The sequence below is a fragment of the Amphibalanus amphitrite genome, unplaced genomic scaffold (assembly GCF_019059575.1).
Source record: "Amphibalanus amphitrite isolate SeventyFive unplaced genomic scaffold, NRLGWU_Aamphi_draft 000012F_arrow, whole genome shotgun sequence".
Lineage (NCBI taxonomy): Eukaryota > Metazoa > Arthropoda > Thecostraca > Balanomorpha > Balanidae > Amphibalanus > Amphibalanus amphitrite.
This window is the reverse complement of record NW_024881508.1, coordinates 1,193,445-1,210,342: the sequence shown is the minus strand read 5'-3', so window position 1 is coordinate 1,210,342 and position 16,898 is coordinate 1,193,445. Positions and strand designations below refer to the sequence as shown.

Here is a 16,898-nt window from a genome sequence, read left to right as displayed (position 1 = left end):
ATAGCCTGGCGTGGGGATGCGACACGACTGGCACTCGTGGTCGACTTTTAGAATCTTTTATCCGCGATGAGGCGCTGTGTATTTTAAATACAGGACAGCGCACCCATTTTACAACACCCTCCGGTCAAACATCGGCTCTGGACCTGAGCTTAGTCAGCCCGCGGCTAGCTCAGCTTTTTACCTGGTCCGTCCATGACGACCCACTCGGGAGCGACCACTTCCCAGTGTGGCTGGAGCACCAGGAGTCCCCAGTGTCAGGCAACCGTCCACCTAGGTGGAATGTTCGGAAGGCCGACTGGGGCGAATTCCAGGCCGCCGTAGAGGCCACGGTTTTATCCAGAGCCGACGCCTCTGTGATGTCTACAGATGATTTTACATGTTTACTCATTGACTCCGCAAACGGGTGCATACCCAAGACGTCGAGTCAGCCTCGTCGTCCTCCGGTCCCGTGGTGGACCAAGGAATGCGGAGATGCGATTCGTGCCAGGAAGCGCGCTTTTAGAAAGTTTGACCGGAGTAGTACTACTGAGAACCTCATCGCTTTTAAGAAAGCGCGGGCTTTTGCCCGTCGCGTTTTAAAAGAGGCAAAGGCTGTTTCATGGCGCACGTACGTGAGTTCCTTAAACCGTTTTACTCCTACGACCCAGATATGGGCACGCATGAAGCGCATTGAAGGCCGGTTCAGCTCTGTTCCGCTTCCGGTTTTAAGAGTGAACAACACGGACATATCCCACCCTTTAGACGTCGCAGAGACGATAGGCCGTGCACTCTATCAGCGCTGCCGAGGAGAGCCGTCCTCACGACCTGCACCAGCCGCCGTGGACTTCAGCACAGCTGAAAATTTGATGTACAATGAGCCTTTCTCTATGGCTGAGCTCACGTCTGCCATCAGCTCGTTGCGCAGCGTCTCAGAAGGTCCGGATGCTGTCCACAACGACATGCTCCGTCATCTCCCCGCAGTTGCCCTCGAGGCGCTGCTAGCAACCTTCAATTCGCTTTGGGAGACTGGCACTTTCCCTGAGACCTGGCGGGAAGCCACTATCATTCCTATCTTGAAGGCTGGCAAGTCGGGACATGACCCTCTCCACTATCGGCCCATCTCTCTCACATCATCGCTTTCAAAGCTGATGGAGAAGATGGTCAATGTGCGTCTTAGCTGGTTTTTGGAACATCACGGTGTTTTTACAAACGCCCAGTGCGGTTTTAGAAAGCACCGCAGCCCTGTTGACCACATTTTAGCCCTCGACACCGAGATACGCACCTGTTTTACTGCAAAGAAGCACCTTGGAGCACTGTTCTTTGATATTGAGGCGGCCTATGATACAGTGTTACGACACAGAATACTTTCCAAAGTACACAAGTACGGCATACGCGGCCGGATGGGCCTCTTTATTAAGAACTTTTTATCGGGTCGTCGGTTCAAAGTCCGAGTTGGCAGTAGTCTTTCGAGCAGTTTTACTCAAGAGAACGGAGTTCCCCAGGGCGGGGTGCTTAGTGTGGCTCTCTTTGCAGTGGCGATTAATGACATCGCTGATGATCTGCCGGTCTCGATCGGTAGATCGCTCTTCGTGGATGATTTTGCCATTTGGTTTGCCGCTTCAAGCGCTCGGCATATGGCCAGACAGCTGCAGCTTGCAGTGACGCGGTTGGAGAGATGGAGTCGTGACAACGGTCTTCGTTTTTCAACAACGAAGACCGTCGCTATGCACTTTTGCCGCCGCCGCTGCGGCGACCTTCCCTTGGGAATCCAGCTCTATGGACAGGTGATTCCTACTCGTCCGGTGGCGAAGTTTCTTGGGATCTTTTTTGACAGTCGTTTAACGTATAAAGAACATTTTAGAACGCTTCGGGAACGATGTTTTAAATCCCTGAACGTTTTAAAATGTGTCGCCCGCACATCTTATGGTGCGGACCGCAGGACCCTTCTTCTTCTATATCGATCTATTGTACGATCGAAGCTAGATTACGCTTCTTTTGTCTACGATTCAGCGAGTGAATCTAGCAAGAAGGTCCTGGATACAGTCCATCATGCAGCACTCCGAGTAGCCACCGGAGCATTCCGCACCTCGCCCAGGAGCAGCATTCTTGCTGAGGCGCATGAACCGCCACTTTCACTCCGCCGTCAGATGTTGGGTATGCGGTACGCGCTGAAACTGCGCCAATTTCCTATGCACCCGACGTACCCATACGTTTTTTCACGGCATGCCACCCGATGTAACGGAAGGTTACGACCCTCGTTCGGAGTGCGCATGAAAGAACTGTTTTCAATAGCTGACATAGCATTGCGTAACGTTCGTCGTACCTGGGCTGCGCCCCCTCCACCGTGGAAAAGTGTCAGTCCACAGGTGGATCTTTCGCTTTCTGCAGTTCCAAAGGGCAAGTTGCTGCCTGCAGAGGCACGAGTCCGAGCCTTGGAACACCTTGCCTCTTACGATGGTTTTATTCCTGTATTCACAGACGGCTCTAAAACACCTGAGGGAGCGGGCTGTTCTTTCGTCGCTGGCGACGATACCCGTTCATTTTCGTTGCCATCTTTCGTTTCGGTGTTTTCATCGGAACTTGTTGCCATCGAGAAGGCTTTGTGTTTTATTGAGGTATCGGACGGACCTTTTTACTTGATTTTATCGGACTCCCTAAGCAGCCTGTTGGCCCTACGGAGTTTTAATCCAGCCGACCCGATCGTTCAAGACATTTTAGCTCGGCTTCAGTCAGTAGAACAATCGGGTAAATCTGTTCAGTTCTGCTGGATTCCCAGTCACGTTGGCGTTCATGGCAATGAGCTGGCAGACGCGGCTGCAAGGCGTGCTGCTGCAGCACCCTGCACTCGTCGGTTGCCACTGCCGGCGCGTGATTTTTACCCTGCTGTACGATCTTTTATTCTAACGGAGTGGCAGGCAGAGTGGCGCCTGCGTGGAGGCAGGAAGCTCCGAGAGGTGAAGCCGACTCTGGAGCATTGGAGGTCTTGCTCGCAAGACAACAAGTCAAACGAAGTGATTTTATGCAGGCTCCGTATCGGTCATACGTATGCGACGCATGGCCACCTTCTCCGCGGAGATGAGCAGCCCGTTTGCGGCGGGTGCGCCGTGCCTCTCACCGTCGCCCACGTGCTTTTATCTTGTCGACGCTTGGAACCGGACCGGACTCGCTACCTGGGCCGCATCGCTCCGGATATCACCGTCCGCCACTTGCTGGGTGACGAGTCACCCTGGGTTTTATCTGGCAACATCTTTTCCTTTATCCGTTCAATCAAATTCCAAGTAATCTACTCGATCTGATACCAAACCAACTAGTCCATACGTCTACTCTAATCTAGTCCTTACGCCTAGTCAGCTGTCTTTTACGATACGCTTGGAGTATTTTACCCTTCTTTGCTCTTTTTAACCAGCTTTTAGGCTTTTTTAAGCCTTTTATTACGTCGGTTTTCTTGTGACACAATTGCTTTACTTGTATATAGTTATGGGCGCAAAATGACCTTGTAGTCGGCGCGCCCTTAAGCCCCAATAAACAAACAATGACTCCACTGACTTGCCGAGTGAGATTCGCGTGGGCTACGTGAAGGTTCACGTGCGGCCTTTCGTCCCAGCGCCCATGCGCTGCTTCCGCTGCCAACGTTTCGGCCACACAAAGGACAACTGCCGAGGAAGACCCACGTGCTCCAAGTGTGCTTCGCAGGACCACACTGACGAAACCTGTGACTCGGAGACCCCCCGATGCGTCAACTGCGGAGAGGGGCAGACGCCGCACTCCGCGTATGATAGGTCTTGCCCTGCATACGTCAAGGAGAAAGAGATCATGACCATCAAGGCTACCAGAAATTTGTCTTTCAAAGAGGCCCGGGAGGTGTACAACCAGAGTCACCCGAAGACCTCGTATGCCCAGAAGGTGAGAGTCACAAACTCTACCGATGCCTCCCAGATGAGTGTGGCACAGCTCGTGCAGCTTCTCAAACGATTCGGCCTCACTGTCGTAGCCACTGGTGACTCAGCGGACACCACGGCGCCTCATGCGCCGCCGAGCAACACAGAGCAGGCTGCTCAAGAGTCAGTGTGGGGTCCACCCAGTCCCGCTCCAGCCGCGAACGGTGATGGAGACGGCTGGGCCGTCGTCCAGCGCCGACAGGGTGGTCGGCGCCCCCCGGCGCAGGGTAAGGCGCCACCCACCCCGCCCCGCCCCCGACCGCCCACGGCGGTGCAGGAGGCGCTGCGGCGGGGGGAGGAGGAGAGGAGGGCACGAGAGGCGAGGAGGGCTCGCCTCGTCCAGAAGGCCCTCGAGGCTAAGGAAGCCTCGTCTGCCGACTCCGCCTCCGGGAGTGCCAAAGCGGCTGTTGCCGCTGACACCCCGGAGACACCCGAGGCGGGGACTCGGCCCATCATGGGTCCCCCGCCGCCTCCTCCACCTCCGCAGCGGCGGCCACCACCGCCGCTGCCAGAGACGCCTGTGTCGAGGACACAGGCCGCCGCCTCGACATCCCCGTCGGGGCGGCAACAGACCTCCGCGGCTCCAGGGCGCCTCGCCAAGCGGCAGACGCCCCCGAGCTGGTCACCCTCGGAGGGTGACGCCCCCCGGGCGAAAAAGCCCCAGCAGGGCTCGAGCCACGCCCGATCTGCCTCTGCTGAAGGGAGGCTACACCGAGAGGGCTCGGGGCATCCCCGTATCCGTTACGGGGGGAGCGCCTCCTCGGAGTTAGAGGACCTAGTCTAGTCTTTCAGTCTAGTCATTTCCTCTTTTATCCTTTTATCTTTTTCGCGCTATTGCGCTTTTTTACCAGGTGCATTTCTCTCGGTGTTTTTTACCTTTTTTTGTGGTCAGTCAGGTATCTGTGTGCGCCTTTGCCTCATGTTATACGCGCCCTTTTTGCGCCTTTTTAACCACGCCTTTTATTCTACAGTGGAACTGTAGAGGCCTCCGGGCCAACTACCAGGACCTACAGTCTCTTATCCGTTGGCGCACACCCCTTGTTTTAGGTCTCCAGGAGACCAAGCTAGCGCCAAACGTTACCTTTGCCATCAAGGGCTACTCTGTTTTTAGAAGAGACCTGGACACCCCTACCATTGCCCATGGAGGTGTGCTTCTGGCGGTTCACCACAGCGTACCTGCTCGCCAGGTGCCACTGCAGACTCCCCTGCAGGCGGTGGCCGCCAGAGTTGATTTCAACCACCGGGAACTGACAGTGTGCTCTTTATACCTACCACCAGGTATAGCGCTCCCGGTGGTTGAGCTGCATCGACTTGTCGATGAGCTTCCACCTCCGGTCCTGGTAGTCGGCGATTTTAATGCCCATAGCCTGGCGTGGGGATGCGACACGACTGGCACTCGTGGTCGACTTTTAGAATCTTTTATCCGCGATGAGGCGCTGTGTATTTTAAATACAGGACAGCGCACCCATTTTACAACACCCTCCGGTCAAACATCGGCTCTGGACCTGAGCTTAGTCAGTCCGCGGCTAGCTCAGCTTTTTACCTGGTCCGTCCATGACGACCCACTCGGGAGCGACCACTTCCCAGTGTGGCTGGAGCACCAGGAGTCCCCAGTGTCAGGCAACCGTCCACCTAGGTGGAATGTTCGGAAGGCCGACTGGGGCGAATTCCAGGCCGCCGTAGAGGCCACAGTTTTATCCAGAGCCGGCGCCTCTGTGATGTCTACAGATGATTTTACATGTTTACTCATTGACTCCGCAAACGGGTGCATACCCAAGACGTCGAGTCAGCCTCGTCGTCCTCCGGTCCCGTGGTGGACCAAGGAATGCGGAGATGCGATTCGTGCCAGGAAGCGCGCTTTTAGAAAGTTTGACCGGAGTAGTACTACTGAGAACCTCATCGCTTTTAAGAAAGCGCGGGCTTTTGCCCGTCGCGTTTTAAAAGAGGCAAAGGCTGTTTCATGGCGCACGTACGTGAGTTCCTTAAACCGTTTTACTCCTACGACCCAGATATGGGCACGCATGAAGCGCATTGAAGGCCGGTTCAGCTCTGTTCCGCTTCCGGTTTTAAGAGTGAACAACACGGACATATCCCACCCTTTAGACGTCGCAGAGACGATAGGCCGTGCACTCTATCAGCGCTGCCGAGGAGAGCCGTCCTCACGACCTGCACCAGCCGCCGTGGACTTCAGCACAGCTGAAAATTTGATGTACAATGAGCCTTTCTCTATGGCTGAGCTCACGTCTGCCATCAGCTCGTTGCGCAGCGTCTCAGAAGGTCCGGATGCTGTCCACAACGACATGCTCCGTCATCTCCCGGCGGTTGCCCTCGAGGCGCTGCTAGCAACCTTCAATTCGCTTTGGGAGACTGGCACTTTCCCTGAGACCTGGCGGGAAGCCACTATCATTCCTATCTTGAAGGCTGGCAAGTCGGGACATGACCCTCTCCACTATCGGCCCATCTCTCTCACATCATCGCTTTCAAAGCTGATGGAGAAGATGGTCAATGTGCGTCTTAGCTGGTTTTTGGAACATCACGGTGTTTTTACAAACGCCCAGTGCGGTTTTAGAAAGCACCGCAGCCCTGTTGACCACATTTTGGCCCTCGACACCGAGATACGCACCTGTTTTACTGAAAAGAAGCACCTTGGAGCACTGTTCTTTGATATTGAGGCGGCCTATGATACAGTGTTACGACACAGAATACTTTCCAAAGTACACAAGTACGGCATACGCGGCCGGATGGGCCTCTTTATTAAGAACTTTTTATCGGGTCGTCGGTTCAAAGTCCGAGTTGGCAGTAGTCTTTCGAGCAGTTTTACTCAAGAGAACGGAGTTCCCCAGGGCGGGGTGCTTAGTGTGGCTCTCTTTGCAGTGGCGATTAATGACATCGCTGATGATCTGCCGGTCTCGATCGGTAGATCGCTCTTCGTGGATGATTTTGCCATTTGGTTTGCCGCTTCAAGCGCTCGGCATATGGCCAGACAGCTGCAGCTTGCAGTGACGCGGTTGGAGAGATGGAGTCGTGACAACGGTCTTCGTTTTTCAACAACGAAGACCGTCGCTATGCACTTTTGCCGCCGCCGCTGCGGCAACCTTCCCTTGGGAATCCAGCTCTATGGACAGGTGATTCCTACTCATCCGGTGGCGAAGTTTCTTGGGATCTTTTTTGACAGTCGTTTAACGTATAAAGAACATTTTAGAACGCTTCGGGAACGATGTTTTAAATCCCTGAACGTTTTAAAATGTGTCGCCCGCACATCTTATGGTGCGGACCGCAGGACCCTTCTTCTTCTATATCGATCTATTGTACGATCGAAGCTAGATTACGCTTCTTTTGTCTACGATTCAGCGAGTGAATCTAGCAAGAGGGTCCTGGATACAGTCCATCATGCAGCACTCCGAGTAGCCACCGGAGCATTCCGCACCTCGCCCAGGAGCAGCATTCTTGCTGAGGCGCATGAACCGCCACTTTCACTCCGCCGTCAGATGTTGGGTATGCGGTACGCGCTGAAACTGCGCCAATTTCCTATGCACCCGACGTACCCATACGTTTTTTCACGTCATGCCACCCGATGTAACGGAAGGTTACGACCCTCGTTCGGAGTGCGCATGAAGGAACTGTTTTCAATAGCTGACATAGCATTGCGTAACGTTCGTCGTACCTGGGCTGCGCCCCCTCCACCGTGGAAAAGTGTCAGTCCACAGGTGGATCTTTCGCTTTCTGCAGTTCCAAAGGGCAAGTTGCTGCCTGCAGAGGCACGAGTCCGAGCCTTGGAACACCTTGCCTCTTACGATGGTTTTATTCCTGTATTCACAGACGGCTCTAAAACACCTGAGGGAGCGGGCTGTTCTTTCGTCGCTGGCAACGATACCCGTTCATTTTCGTTGCCATCTTTCGCCTCGGTGTTTTCATCGGAACTTGTTGCCATCGAGAAGGCTTTGTGTTTTATTGAGGTATCGGACGGACCTTTTTACTTGATTTTATCGGACTCCCTAAGCAGCCTGTTGGCCCTAGGGAGTTTTAATCCAGCCGACCCGATCGTTCAAGACATTTTAGCTCGGCTTCAGTCAGTAGAACAATCGGGTAAATCTGTTCAGTTCTGCTGGATTCCCAGTCACGTTGGCGTTCATGGCAATGAGCTGGCAGATGCGGCTGCAAGGCGTGCTGCTGCAGCACCCTGCACTCGTCGGTTGCCATTGCCGGCGCGTGATTTTTACCCTGCTGTACGATCTTTTATTCTAACGGAGTGGCAGGCAGAGTGGCGCCTGCGTGGAGGCAGGAAGCTCCGAGAGGTGAAGCCGACTCTGGAGCATTGGAGGTCTTGCTCGCAAGACAACAGGTCAAACGAAGTGATTTTATGCAGGCTCCGCATCGGTCATACGTATGCGACGCATGGCCACCTTCTCCGCGGAGATGAGCAGCCCGTTTGCGGCGGGTGCGCCGTGCCTCTCACCGTCGCCCACGTGCTTTTATCTTGTCGACGCTTGGAACCGGACCGGACTCGCTACCTGGGCCGCATCGCTCCGGATATCACCGTCCGCCACTTGCTGGGTGACGAGTCACCCTGGGTTTTATCTGGCAACATCTTTTCCTTTATCCGTTCAATCAAATTCCAAGTAATCTACTCGATCTGATACCAAACCAACTAGTCCATACGTCTATTCTAATCTAGTCCCTACGCCTAGTCAGCTGTCTTTTACGATACGCTTGGAGTATTTTACCATTCTTTGCTCTTTTTAACCAGCTTTTAGGCTTTTTTAAGCCTTTTTTACGCCGGTTTTCTTGTGACACACTTGCTTTACTTGTATATAGTTATGGGCGCAAAATGACCTTGTAGTCGGCGCGCCCTTAAGCCCCAATAAACAAACAAGATATCCGTGTTAGGCTGAGACGTCTCCCAGCCTGTGCCCGACTGCCACTCGGGCCACGTACATCCCAATGTCTAATACTACTATTTTACGTTAAGTTACAATGCATCGTGGTACCAGTGAGAATCACTCCGCCATTTTGAGGCACACCGCGGTTGGTAGCGCGCCCTTATGGGTTTAGGAGTGAAGCTCCTGGCCATTGATGACTTTACTAATGTACCGATAAAGTTAGACTCCGCTCAATCCCCGTTCTCCTCCGACTCATCCCGTTACCAAAAGCATCTGGTCAATTCAATGCCCCATTTATTGTTCGTAATTTCGTAATGTGATTATAACGGACTGCGCGAATTTATACGTTTTCATTTCAAAAGCCTAATTTCCTACTGCGAACGTTATCTACCCTAACAATACCCTAACGCCACGCATGCTAGCCTAACCCTCCACCCGCTTGCTCCTACCTATCTATGGGATGTGCCTTGAGCCCGCACAGCATCCCTGCGTAGTCGGAACCTACCTTCGAGCCAGCTTACCAGCAGCGTGGTTGAGGTCGGGTGCAGCGTTGCAGCCTGGTCGGCGTACAGGCACTGACCCCGTTCTCACTCCCCGCTGCGGTTATATACTCGCCCGAAGGCGGATAAGTCCTGTCACCCAGTCTGAGGCTAAAATGGATCGGGCGACAGTGACTTACGGTTCTGACTACGCTGACCTCGACGTGTTCCTAAATGTCAAAAGGCGGGCGAAAATGAACATACCGCGATACACCTTAATAAACATACCGCGACACACCTTACATAAATTCCCCCCTCTTTGGGCCTGGGGTTAAATCCCCTTACTTTGGGGCGGCTCAGAAGCCGTCGCGGTGCCGTCGCGCAGTAGTCGACCGTCAGCCACCAGCCCGTCCGATCGCACAGTAGTCAACCAGCAGCCCCCAGTCAATCCGATCGCACAGTAGTCGATCAGCAGCCACCAGTCAGCTTGATCGCACAGTCGTCGAGCAGCAGCCACCAGCCAGAGCAGCGGTTTGGAGGGTCCGCTGTACCTCTTCAGCGGTGTCCAGCCGGCGTACGGTGCATAGCTGCAACCGGCCGGGCTGGTCCGCTCATCAGCCCTCATGGCGACACACTTCACATCCTCTCTGCATTCGCGACGGCTTCATCCGCGACGGCTTCTACTTCATTCTCTTCTCTGCTACCGCGACGACGACATCCTCTCTCTTTTCTGCTTTCCGACGGTGACATTGACCGATCCGAGAGCGACGCGGCTCCCAGTCTTGAAGGGCGATCTGACCACACCCGGCGGCTCTCGTCGGCGATCGCCAGCCGTGCCTGCCGCCGTGGTCCTTCATCTGATCGCCGCCGTGCTTGATCGCCGCTGTGCTTGCTACCTCTTGGCACCGCGGATGACTCGAGGGTTGGGACGGAGGTAGTCTCTGCCAGTGCGGCACAACGCACCGGAGATGTTCGGCACGCCATTAGCGCCCCGGGCCCGTTCGCCCCTTTGCTCGTCCTCTGTCAGTTGCTGTCCGGGTCACCGCTGGCCTGCCAGCATACTGTTACATACACTCATACAACCGCACGTACATTGTCTCAGTCGTAAGCGCCACGTTCGGCGTGATGACGACGGCAATTTCCCTACATCCATACAAACCTACATGGCGACATACATAATACATACATACATACATGCATACACACATACATAGTCACATACATCCCCGTTACAATTTTACATATTGGCATTCATGCAGATGCAAGTTCGATCTACATGCAGTCAAATTTCATACCTATAGTCTTCCAGTTACCAGAGACATTTCTACATGGTGTCGTAAAGCATGTTTGTTGCCACTACATCTATTGGGCGTAGTGTTTGTCCACTGGTCGTGAACTAGGCAGGGTTTTACATCCATGTGTCAAGCTAGTGTATTTATTTTGCGAAATCTGATTTCGCTATTTGGAGGTCACAAAAGGATGCATGAAGGTGAATCCCAAATCGATACCAGCCGGGATGAAGCAAAAGGGTAGCCTCTGGGTAGTTAACTTCGGCAGTTCGCCGGGGTCGTTCTTGTTATCCATCACGGCTGGCACGACCGGTCTGATCTCTCAAATAGCCATCCCAATTTGTACTGCTTTGGCCGGATCGAAACGAGCATTTGGAACACTGGGCTTTGTCTCACCGAAGATAGCAGCACGCTGCCATTACATGTGTCAAATCGGGTATTCATGGTTTTAGCAACAGGCCCAATGCTCCAACACCATTATATGTGTGGCGGCAGCTTGCAAAATGTAATAGCAGCTTGGTTGCATTGTAACATTTCCCTGTGATGGAAATTGAGGCCAAAGCTATTGCTTACCTTCGACGTTGATTGTTTCAACTTTCATTTCATTAAATTAAGTTGGTTGGGATCCTCCCCATAACTAAATACTTGCCTTAGGATGTACTGTATACTCACCCTTTAGAGGGAATATTTCCCAATATGATTTGGTGAAGTAAATTTACATTATAGAAAGAATGATGGGTTGTTTCAGCATACCGCGATACACCTTAATAAACATACCGCGACACACCTTACAACTGACATCAAAGCTCTTTCGGATCGAAAAGTCATTGGTCATAACTGAACACGCCGGTCACACGCTTACTCCATGTGTACGTCTGGGTTGAACTCGGGAACACACGTGATACAGACGACTGCTCGAACCGCAGGGCAAACAGTGATCTTAGTTATCTGTTCAGCTGTGCTGTGTTTTTGCTCGAAAGGACAAACGTATTCAGTCATTGCGGTGCCCGAGATGTATTTGGGCAACCAAGCAACCGGATGTATGCAACGCTTAGGCATTGTCTGCGGGTGGCAGCTGCGGCTCGAGTCGTGCGTTGCGACGTTTCATCATCTTTGCTTCGTCATTGCATTTCTTCCCTTTAGTAATGTCCCACCCAAGACATGCTCACCGCGTGTTGAAGTGAGGAGCAATGTGTTGTCATGCATCCCGACCATCTGACCACTTCTCTTGCTTGGGCTGCGCCGCTCCACTCAGGTTTCATGTTCCTCCACACTGACTGACTTGCATCGTCACCAAGCCCGTCATGGCCATGCCCATTATGTGTCTGTCCATTTCATTACATCGTGTTGCAATTGTTTGGAGCTTGCAGCATGGTCGAAGTATGTATATGTATTTGGACTACTTTTCCTTTACATATCGAGCGCGTTCAATCTCTCATCGACGAAAAGACGCTTCACTGGTATAATAACGTGTTTCCTCGTAACTTCGTGCACACACACACATGCGAGTCAAGCATAACTCGCCATATAAGAACAGTACACCTACGGAGACACCGAAGCAACACCAAGACGGCCAGTTGTGGATTTTAAAGTGCTGGAATATACGACAAGCCCATGGAATGTACGACAAACCTGAGGCGAGGACGAACTGTCAAAGGATACAAAGAGTTGTCAGAGTCTCATTTATGTAATTTACATTCCGCAGCCTCTCCTCAGCCGCCTCTGCGGCCGGGTCCCCGCTGCCCCATAATCTGCTGCAGGGCGCGCACCATCTCGGTACATAAGTTCAAATGTTGTTCGCCCTGCTCCACCGACCGTTCCAGGCTTTCCGCCATGCTGGCCTCACTCTCGGCCATGGTCTTGAGCACCTGGCCGTCGCGGGCGACGCTGGCCCCCAGCAGTCACCACCAGCTTTTCTGTAGGCTCTGTGTGGACCCTCTATTGACGGCGGCGGACCGCGTGTGGCGGGCTTCCTTCGCTCTGCCATGCTCCCGTCCTTTTAGATACATTTTTACATTTTCAATTGGCTGAAGACTGGTGGCAGTCGCTCACTGACATCAAAGCTCGTTCCGATCGAAAAGTCATTGGTCATAACTGAACACGCCGGTCACACGCTTACTCCATGTGTACGTCTGGGTTGAACTCGGGAACACACGTGATACAGACGACTGCTCGAACCGCAGGGCAAACAGTGATCTTAGTAATCTGTTCAGCTGTGCTGTGTTTTTGCTTGAAAGGACAAACGTATTCAGTCATTGCGGTGCCCTGGATGTATTTGGTCAACCAAGCAACCGGATGTATGCAACGCTTAGGCATTGTCTGCGGGTGGCAGCTGTGGCTCGAGTCGTGCGTTGCGACGTTTCATCATCTTTGCTTCGTCATTGCATTTCTCCCCTTTATACTGTTCCACCAAATACATGCTCACCGCGTGTTGAAGTGAGGAGCAATGTGTTCATGCATCCCGACCATCTGACCACTTCTCTTGCTTGGGCTGCGCCGCTCCACTCAGGTTTCATGTTCCTCCACGCTGACTGGCCTGCATCGTCACCAAGCCCGTCATGGCCATGTCCATTATGTTTCTGTCCATTTTATTGCGTCGTGTTGCAATTGTTTGCCAGCTTGCAGCATGGTCGAAGTATGTATATGCATTTGGACTACTTTTCCTTTACATATCGAACGCGTTTAATCTCTCATCGACGAAAAGACGCTTCACTGGTATAATAACGTGTTTCCTCGTAACTTCGTGCACACACACACATGCGAGTCAAGCATAACTCGCCATATAAGAACAGTAATGTTATATAAAAGAACAGTACGCTTACGGAGACACCGAAGCAACACCACGACGGCCAGTTGTGGATTTACAAGTGCTGGAATATACGACAAGCCCATGGAATATACGACAAACCCGAAGCGAGGACGAACTGTCAAAGGATACAAAGAGTTGTCAGAGTCTCATTTATGTATATTTACATTCCGCAGCCTCTCCTTAGCCGTCTCTGCGGCCGGGTCCCCGCTGCCCCATAAACTGCTGCAGGGCGCGCACCATCTCGGTACATAAGTTCAAATGTTGTTCGCCCTGCTCCACCGACCGTTCCAGGCTTTCCGCCATGCTGGCCTCACTCTCGGCCATGGTCTTGAGCACCTGGCCATCGCGGGCGACGCTGGCCTCCAGCAGAGCCACCAGCTTTTCTCTAGGCTCTGTGTGACCCCTCTGTTGACGGCGGCGGACCGCGTGTGGCGGGCTTCCTTCGCTCTGCCATGCTCCCGTCCTTTTAGATACATTTTTACATTTTCAATTGGCTGAATACTGTTGGCAATCGCTCACTGTGTAGGGGGGGGGGGGGGGGGGCTCGGGCCGGTCCTGTTGGCCTTTCGCAGCCTCCCCTCTGGTTGTTTTACTACTACTCTACATGATGTCCGTGTTAGGCTGAGACGTCTCCCAGCCTGTGCCCGACTGCCACTCGGGCCACGTACATCCCAATGTCTAATACTACTATTTTACGTTAAGTTACAATGCATCGTGGTACCAGTGAGAATCACTCCGCCATTTTGAGGCACACCGCGGTTGGTAGCGCGCCCTTATGGGTTTAGGAGTGAAGCTCCTGGCCATTGATGACTTTACTAATGTACCGATAAAGTTAGACTCCGCTCAATCCCCGTTCTCCTCCGACTCATCCCGTTACCAAAAGCATCTGGTCAATTCAATGCCCCATTTATTGTTCGTAATTTCGTAATGTGATTATAACGGACTGCGCGAATTTATACGTTTTCATTTCAAAAGCCTAATTTCCTACCGCGAACGTTATCTACCCTAACAATACCCTAACGCCACGCATGCTAACCTAACCCTCCACCCGCTTGCTCCTACCTATCTATGGGATGTGCCTTGAGCTCGCACAGCATCCCTGCGTAGTCGGAACCTACCTTCGAGCCAGCTTACCAGCAGCGTGGTTGAGGTCGGGTGCAGCGTTGCAGCTTGGTCGGCGTACAGGCACTGACCCCGTTCTCACTCCCCGCTGCGGTTATATACTCGCCCGAAGGCGGATAAGTCCTGTCACCCGGTCTGAGGCTAAAATGGATCGGGCGACAGTGACTTACGGTTCTGACTACGCTGACCTCGACGTGTTCCTAAATGTCAAAAGGCGGGCGAAAATGAACATACCGCGATACACGAATTCCTAGCGTTACATCTTATATAAACTAAATGTCAAAAGGCGGGCGAAAATGAACATACCGCGATACACCTTAATAAACATACCGCGACACACCTTGCATAAATTCCCCCCTCTTTGGGCCTGGGGTTAAATCCCCTTACTTTGGGGCGGCTCGGAAGCCGTCGCGGTGCCGTCGCGCAGTAGTCGACCGTCAGCCACCAGCCCGTCCGATCGCACAGTAGTCAACCAGCAGCCCCCAGTCAATCCGATCGCACAGTAGTCGATCAGCAGCCACCAGTCAGTTTGATCGCACAGTCGTCGAGCAGCAGCCACCAGCCAGAGCAGCGGTTTGGAGGGTCCGCTGCACCTCTTCAGCGGTGTCCAGCCGGCGTACGGTGCATAGCTGCAACCGGCCGGGCTGGTCCGCTCATCAGCCCTCATGGCGACACACTTCACATCCTCTCTGCATTCGCGACGGCTTCATCCGCGACGGCTTCTACTTCATTCTCTTCTCTGCCACCGCGACGACGACATCCTCTCTCTTTTCTGCTTTCCGACGGCGACATTGACCGAGCCGAGAGCGACGCGGCTCCCAGTCGTGCAGGGCGATCTGACCACACCCGGCGGCTCTCGTCGGCGATCGCCAGCCGTGCCTGCCGCCGTGGTCGTTCATCTGATCGCCGCCGTGCTTGATCGCCGCTGTGCTTGCTACCTCCCGGCACCGCGGATGACTTGAGGGTTGGGACGGAGGTAGTCCCTGCCAGTGCGGCACAACGCACCGGAGATGTTCGGCACGCCATTAGCGCCCCGGGCCCGTTCGCCCCTTTGCTCGTCCTCTGTCAGTTGCTGTCCGGGTCACCGCTGGCCTGCCAGCATACTGTTACATACACTCATACAACCGCACGTACATTGTCTCAGTCGTAAGCGCCACGTTCGGCGGGATGACGACGGCAATTTCCCTACATCCATACAAACCTACATGGCGACAGACATACATGCATAATTGCATACACACATACATAGTCACATACATCCCCGTTACAATTTTACATATTGGCATTCATGCAGATGCAAGTTCGATCTACATGCAGTCAAATTTCATACCTATAGTCTTCCAGTTACCAGAGACATTTCTACATGGTGTCGAAAGCATGTTTGTTGCCACTACATCTATTGGGCGTAGTGTTTGTCCACTGGTCGTGAACTAGGCCTGGTTTTACATCCATGTGTCAAGCTAGTGTATTTATTTTGCGAAATCTGATTTCGCTATTTGGAGGTCACAAAAGGATGCATGAAGGTGAATCCCAAATCGATACCAGCCGGGATGAAGCAAAAGGGTAGCCTCTGGGTAGTTAATTTCGGCAGTTCGCCGGGGTCGTTCTTGTTATCCATCACGGCTGGCACGACCGGTCTGATCTCCCAAATAGCCATCCCATTTTGTACTGCTTTGGCCGGATCGAAACGAGCATTTGGAACACTGGGCTTTGTCTCACCGAAGATAGCAGCACGCTGCCATTACATGCATCAAATTGGGTATTCATGGTTTTAGCAACAGGCCCAATGCTCCAACACCATTATATGTGTGGCGGCAGCTTGCAAAATGTAATAGCAGCGTGGTTGCATTGTAACATTTCCCTGTGATGGAAATTGAGGCCAAAGCCATCGCTTACCTTCGACGTTGATTGTTTCATTTCATTAAATTAAGTTGGTTGGGATCCTCCCCATAACTAACTACTTGCCTTAGGATGTACTGTATACTCACCCTTTAGAGGGAATATTTCCCAATATGATTTGGTGAAGTAAATTTACATTATAGAAAGAATGATGGGTTGTTTCAGCATACCGCGATACACCTTAATAAACATACCGCGACACACCTTACAACTGACATCAAAGCTCGTTCGGATCGAAAAGTCATTGGTCATAACTGAACACGCCGGTCACACGCTTACTCCATGTGTACGTATGGGTTGAACTCGGGAACACACGTGATGCAGACGACTGCTCGAACCGTAGGGCAAACAGTGATCTTAGTTATCTGTTCAGCTGTGCTGTGTTTTTGCTTGAAAGGACAAACGTATTCAGTCATTGCGGTGCCCGAGATGTATTTGGGCAACCAAGCAACCGGATGTATGCAACGCTTAGGCATTGTCTGCGGGTGGCAGCTGCGGCTCGA

At 52.8% G+C, this 16,898-nt stretch overlaps 1 long non-coding RNA gene across 1 annotated transcript; it reads right to left on the bottom strand.

The window, feature by feature from the left end:
• Nucleotides 1-9,211: 9,211 nt before the first annotated feature.
• On the bottom strand, nucleotides 9,212-16,604 carry LOC122383174. Its single transcript, XR_006256794.1, has 3 exons — nucleotides 16,576-16,604; nucleotides 14,741-14,812; nucleotides 9,212-9,550 (listed from the first exon to the last, which is right to left on the bottom strand). It is a non-coding gene; the product is annotated as an uncharacterized LOC122383174 (long non-coding RNA).
• Nucleotides 16,605-16,898: the final 294 nt, after the last annotated feature.